The following is a 6,480-nucleotide window of genomic DNA, read 5'->3' as shown; positions in this document are numbered from 1 at the left end:
AAAGGGGTAGCATACAGAAGTTCTACTTTCAGCCAATTACTGTGTATTCATTGGGAATAAACTCAACTACAGAATAATTATCATTAAAAAAGAATTTATTGAATACTTGTATACGGTGAGAAAAATATTATGTACTTAATTTTAAAACATATCCATAAAAATCAGCATGGTATCTTCTTTATTCTAAGCTTAGTTATATAGTAGAAGATGGTTTTTATTATGCTGGTAATTGTAGGGGAGAAAAAAATAATTTTCTTCTACCCTTCTGAGTTCTTAGCTAAGAACCTTGTAATAAAAGACAGATTAACAAGAGAAAAACAAACAGAAGCTTATTAACATGTATACCTTATGCATACATGAGAGAGCCCAGGAAAAATGAGTAACTTTCCAAGGTGGCTTAGAATTCAGGATTAAATTCCATTTTAATAAGTAAAGGGCAGGGGGAATACAGGCCTTCCAGGGAGAGTAAATGAATTTAAGGAAAGGATCCTTAGAAGAATATCAATGGATGGGAGGTAGCCTCCTTTCCCTGGTTCATAAAACTCCTAGGGAGGGGATTTATGACAGTTAAGTTCCTTCTGGAGGATCTGTGTTTAGGCAAATAAGGGGAGTTAAAAGAAAGTCTCTCCCTGCATTCGCTGTTTCGTTACTTACTTACTTACTTACTTTTTGGGGGGGAGAAAGAGAGAGAGAGAGGAGAGAGAGAGGAGAGAGAGAGGAGAGAGAGAGGAGAGAGAGAGAGAGAGAGAGAGAGAGAGAGAGAGAGAGAGAGAGAGAGAGAGGAAGGGAAGGGAAGGGAAGGGATGGGATGAGATGTTGTTCCACTGACTCATTCATTGGGTGATTCTTATAGGTGCCTGACCAGGTGTATTGGGATGACTCTCTAACCAACTGGGCCACCCAGACAGAGCTAAAAAACATTTGCTGTTTTTTAAGTGACTACAGCTCAATATAGTCAATATACCAGAGCAGCATATTTTGGGGTGGATCCTGTCACCCTTCACAATCATAAATAGGAGGAAAAATTCCATGTGGGTATACATGAAAAATAGCCAAATCCTCCTTCTATATTACTACTTCACAATGTTTGGCCAATAGTGCTAGTAAATTTTTTAGAATATTAACTAAGTTAAACTTAAAAAAATAGGTAATTTTATCCAAAATTACTCCATTCATTGTTGGCTTTGTACGTTTCTTAGAAAATAGTTTTGGAGGTCATCTAACTGGAAGAAGCACATAACTTTTCCCCATCCTTGAGCCAGGATGTAAGGAATGCATTTCCAGAAACCACAAAGCCTAAGGATCCCAGTTTTAATCAGTATTTAACATAATGCACTGTATCTAAACATTTGCAAACCTATCAGAAAAAGAGATCGGACTCAACTCCTCTTACCATTTTCACTCAACAAAAATGCTCTGGGCATGATGTTCCATGAGAAAGAGTAGTCGCAAGTTGTTATAGGCTTAGGGTGGACATGGAGAATTTTACAGAGATCAAGAAAAGAACAGAGAAGGAAATTTAATACTGTTGGATACCCTTGACTAAAATTTTAATAATGAGCTTGTTTCCTAATGTCATAACTTCTGAACTTAATGTTCTTCAGGAACATCTTATGAAAAGTACAGGGCAAAGAACCTGCATCCAGTAGCAGAATACTTCACTCTTCCCTCAGAATTAATGGAGGCCAGAAATTGGATGTTTGTGACCAAAAAAGGCAGAGTTTCATCCAGCACTTCTCCAAGATTGTCAGGGTGCTGAATGAGGATGACATGGGGCACCCAGAAATAGGAAATGCTATTGCCTGTCTCAAGGAGGTCCTGGAATACATCATCAGAGGCAAGTGCTAGTGGGGCATTATCGTGCTGACGCCTTCCAGGATCTGGTGGAACCGAGAAAGCTGGATGCTGACAGTCTCCAGGAGGCCATGACTGTGGGCTGGTGTGTGGAATTGCTCCACGCTTTCTTCCTGGTGTCAGATGACATTATGGATTCATTCCTCACCTGACGGGGTCAGATCTGCTAATATCAGAAGCCAGGCATCAGTTTGGATGCCATCAATGATACAGTTCTTCTGGAAGCATGTATCTACCAACTGCTGAAGCTCTACTGCTGAGAGCAGCCCTATCACTTGAGCCTGATGGAGCTCTTCCTGCAGAGTTCCTATCAGACTGAGATTGGACAGGCCCTGGACTACAAGGCAGCGTGGATCTTGGCAGATACACTGAAGAGAGGTACAAATCTATTGTCAAGTATAAGACAACTTTCTACTCCTACCTTCCTGTAGCTGCTGCCATGTATATGGCAGGCATTGATGGGGAGAAGGAACATGCCAATGCCAAGAAGATCCTGCTGGAGATGGGGAAGCTCTTTCAGATTCAGGATGATTACCTTGACCTCTTTGGAGACTCCAGTGTGACAGGTAAGATTGGTGCTGACATCCAGGACGGTAAATGCAGCTAGCTGGTGGTTCAGTGTATGCAACCGGCTTCTCTGGAACAGGGTCAGATCTTGCAGGAGAATTATGGACAAAAGGAGGCTGAGAAGGTGGCCTGGGTGAAGGCGCTGTACGAAAAGCTGAATCTGCAGGCTGTGTTCGTGCAGTACAAAGAAGACAGTTACAGCTGCCTTATAGGTCCCATTGAGCAGTGCTCACTGCCCCTGCCCCCAGCCATCTTCCTGAGGCTGGTGCACAAGATCTACAAGAGGAAAAAATGACTTAGAGACTACCAGGGCAGGGAGGGAGGCTCTCAATAAATTACAGTAAGTCCTCAAAAAAAAAAGGCCAGTAGTAAAGTTCATATGATAAATTATAATGACTATTATTACATAATGTGGGGTTTAAGATTCTTTACAAGTTCTTAGTGAGTTCCTATCATATGCTGACAGAGTAAAACAAAACTTAGCTCCTTTCTTAAGATGTTTTCATTTTAAGTATTCCTTTCAAAATTCTTGTTATTTATCAAATAATTTAGGATCAACATTGACGTAACATAGAGTATTACCCCATTTTATTCAAAACATGTATTGAGTGTGGCTCAGTGGATTGAGTGCTGGCCTACCAACTGATAGGCCACTGGTTCACTTCCTAGTCAGGGCACATCCCTGGATTGTGGGCCAGGGTATGTGAGAGGCAACTGATCAAAACATGTTTTGATATATGTGTAATTAACTATTTTTGTATGTCAGTTATGACTTGAATAAAGAGGGTGTCTAGAAACTCTTCTGAAACATCAAAGTTAAACTACGGAGTTGGCATTGTCATGTGATCCCCTTCTGTCTATAAATAATTGGGGCAAGAAAGCACCTTCTGTTGGAACTTCTCTTCCAATTTTTGATGGAAAGCTTTGCTGGCATCTTTGCAATTAACTTTATATTTAACTCAGTGAAGAGGGTGAGTCAGTTATATATATAGTTAATTTTCTTGAAATTGTCAACTGTGTATATATTACATGTAAGAAAACATATTAATTTTGTTGAGGTTTCCTTCCTAAATTCTATCTCATGCTTTTCTTTGAAATTTCAACATTTCCTCATTAATCATTCTAACTTTATCATTCATGAAGTTTTCATAAACAAATTTGATATGTAAATAGTACTATGGCCTTTACTGGTCTATGTCATGTTATTAACCAGATTTTATCCTGTGCTTCTAATTACAATTTAGCTTGCATGCATCTAAGATTTTCTTTTCTTCTTTTTAAAAGTATTAAAATCAGAAAAGATTTTTGCTTTTAAGGCCAATGATTTTGTTTTTCTTCTAAAATGAAATTAACTTAAAAAGTAAATTTAAGTTACTAAAACTATTTTATCAATTTTATTCTCCTAATAGATAAGCCAGAGCAGAGGAAGATGAATGACCAAAGGAAAATTCTATGTTAAGGAATGACTTCAATAGCCATTCCTTTTCCCTTGAGCTTTGAGACTCATGATATGCCTATGTATTCTAACCTTTAAATGTAGAGAAACAGTGGCTGCGATGATTTGTTTGCACCTCTTGACCTGGTTTTGGTGTATGTATGGCAAAAAGATGAAGGTCTTATTAAAATTATGATACCAAAAGTGTAACAAATATGTTTATTTCTATAACTTAAGCATTCAAAGCGATATAAAAATACAAGTAGCCCTTAGAATATGTGGGAAAGACTAGGTTATTATTTCCTTTATTTTACATGCTCTCATATTCAATAAAAGGTAATTACTAAAATGGGAAAACATTTATCTTATCCTCAGCTTTCCTCAATTATGTGTGATTAATATCTATTTTAAAAGCATTCAACATCTGTTTTTGATCAGTGAAGGATCATCAAACTTATCAACTCGTTGTTCTGTCCATTTATGTCCCATTCCTATGTGGCCACAGTAGAGTCTTTAAAATGTGCTTTCTTTCTTAGAATATCTCTGCATCAGGAGAAAATGGTGTTCCTAGATTCTTTGGTGATATCTAATTTAGAAAACTTGAAACATTGAGTATTCTGTAGAAATTTAAATTGATAGCTAGAATTGGCAGGAGACTGATTTAACAGTATGTCTTAGAGGCAGCTGGGAAGGGGTGGCTGCATTGCAGGAATTTGTACCTTAGCCGCACTGTTGACAAATTGTTAGACTTCAACCTCTCTACACCTCAATTTCCTTATTTGTAAAATGGGGTAATTATAGTTCCTACTTATACAGTTGTGAGGATCAAGTGAGTTAAAACACTTAAAGCATTTAGAATGATGTATAGTATTAAGTAGGGATTCAATAAATATTAGTTATCATCTGAAGAAGTTAGAGGGTTAAATTTAAAAATTTTAAATTAACAAATGATGTTTTCAATGCCACTTCACAGTTTTGTAGCTGAAGTTAGAAATGATTTTTTTTTATCTTCACCCAAGGACATGCTTATTGATTTTGTCCTTGGGTGAGGGTAAAGGGAGAGAGAGGGAGAGAAACATCAATCAATTGCCTCTCATATGCTCCCTGACTGGGATCTGAACCTGTAACCTAGGCATGTGCCCTGACTGGGAATCAAATGCACAACCTTTCAGTTTATGGGATGATGCTCCAACCAAGTGAGCCACAATGGCCAACTCTGATTTTTTTGTTTTTGAGTTGTTAAGAAAATTCTCCAAATCAACACATTTGTAAGTTAGAAAAGATGGACTGCAGATGAATCTGTAACATTTACATTTGTTCAAACAGAAAAAGTCTTTTATCTTCTTCATGTAGAAGAAATGCTATATGCAATTAGGGTATGTGTGGCGTATCTCCCTTGTATTCAAAAGCATTAAAAGAACACATTAATTTCCAAGGGAACTTTGAAAAATACTAGTCCCTAGAGTTCAGACTGCTTTTTCAGAAAACCACCTCAACCCAGAGACATAGAATCTGAAATTAATAAGACCTGAGTATCCAGATTTAGGCATAAACCTTGGACAAGTTCTTTAACCTCTCTGTGGCCACTTACTTCTAAAACGAAAGTAATAATGCCTCCTCTCTCCAAGGGTAGACCTAAATGAGCTAATGTGTATCAGTGTGCCCTCTGAACCATAAATTCAAGTTTCTGTACTTTTTTATTAAAGGTGATTGCATAAACTCTCAACATTCTAAATCTGCATGTGATTTTCTCTCTCTTCTAAAGGTTTTATTTATTTATTTATTTATTTATTTATTTATTTATTTATTAGAGAGGGGAAGGGAGAGAGAAAGAGAGAGAGAGTGAGTAACGTCAATGTGTGGTTGCTTCTCATGTGGCCCCCACTGGGGACCTGGCCTGCAACCCAGGAATATGCCCTGACTGGGAATCGAACCTGTGATGCTTTGGTTCACAGCCTGCGCTCAATCCACTGAGCTATGCCAGCCAAGGCTTTCTTCACTCTTTTATGATTCAAAAAATATGGCAAACATGTTTATTTCTATAAATATTCAAAAGATATACAAATACAAATTGGTCCTTAGAATGTGTTGGAAAGACTAGGTTATTATTGCCTCCAATCTATAGGCTCTCATATTCAGGAAAAGCTAACTGCTAAAATGGGAAAATATTTATATCCTCCCTTGAGGATATAAAATTGTTTAGCTCACCAGAAACATACTTGTATTGAATGCTTAACAAATCCTTCAAAACATTAATCATTATAAGCTAAACAATACTGAAATTTGACTGAAATGTTTCAAAATAAGCATTTTGTGGTATTGCAGAAGTCAAATAGCATTTACATGCTGTGGTATCCCCATGGGTAAGTGTCTTCCTATGTCAAAATGTGTGACTTTTTCACATTTTTGTAACTTATTGTTGAAAAGAAAGCCAAAGGCCCAAAATGGAGTCACTTGCAGACTTAATATATGACCCAACTGCAGTTCCAAGCTTCTCCAGGAATGTAATCTTAATGGGTCAGTCTGGAATTTTCTGGTGAGTACCAATGAGGTAATATGTCATGTGACTCTCTATATTTCCTCCACCTCCAGAAGCTGAAACAACCCGCCTCCTAAGAACCCCC

General features: G+C 37.6%; 1 pseudogene; it reads left to right on the top strand.

Annotated features, from left to right (window-relative positions):
• The first annotated feature begins 1,198 nt into the window (after positions 1–1,198).
• On the top strand, positions 1,199–2,864 carry LOC114508836 (annotated as a pseudogene).
• The last annotated feature ends 3,616 nt before the right edge of the window (positions 2,865–6,480 follow it).

The sequence above is a fragment of the Phyllostomus discolor genome, chromosome 11, assembly GCF_004126475.2.
Source record: "Phyllostomus discolor isolate MPI-MPIP mPhyDis1 chromosome 11, mPhyDis1.pri.v3, whole genome shotgun sequence".
In the NCBI taxonomy this organism is placed as follows: domain Eukaryota; kingdom Metazoa; phylum Chordata; class Mammalia; order Chiroptera; family Phyllostomidae; genus Phyllostomus; species Phyllostomus discolor.
Note: the sequence above shows the minus strand (reverse complement) of the source record. Positions and strands in the feature narration are given on the sequence as shown.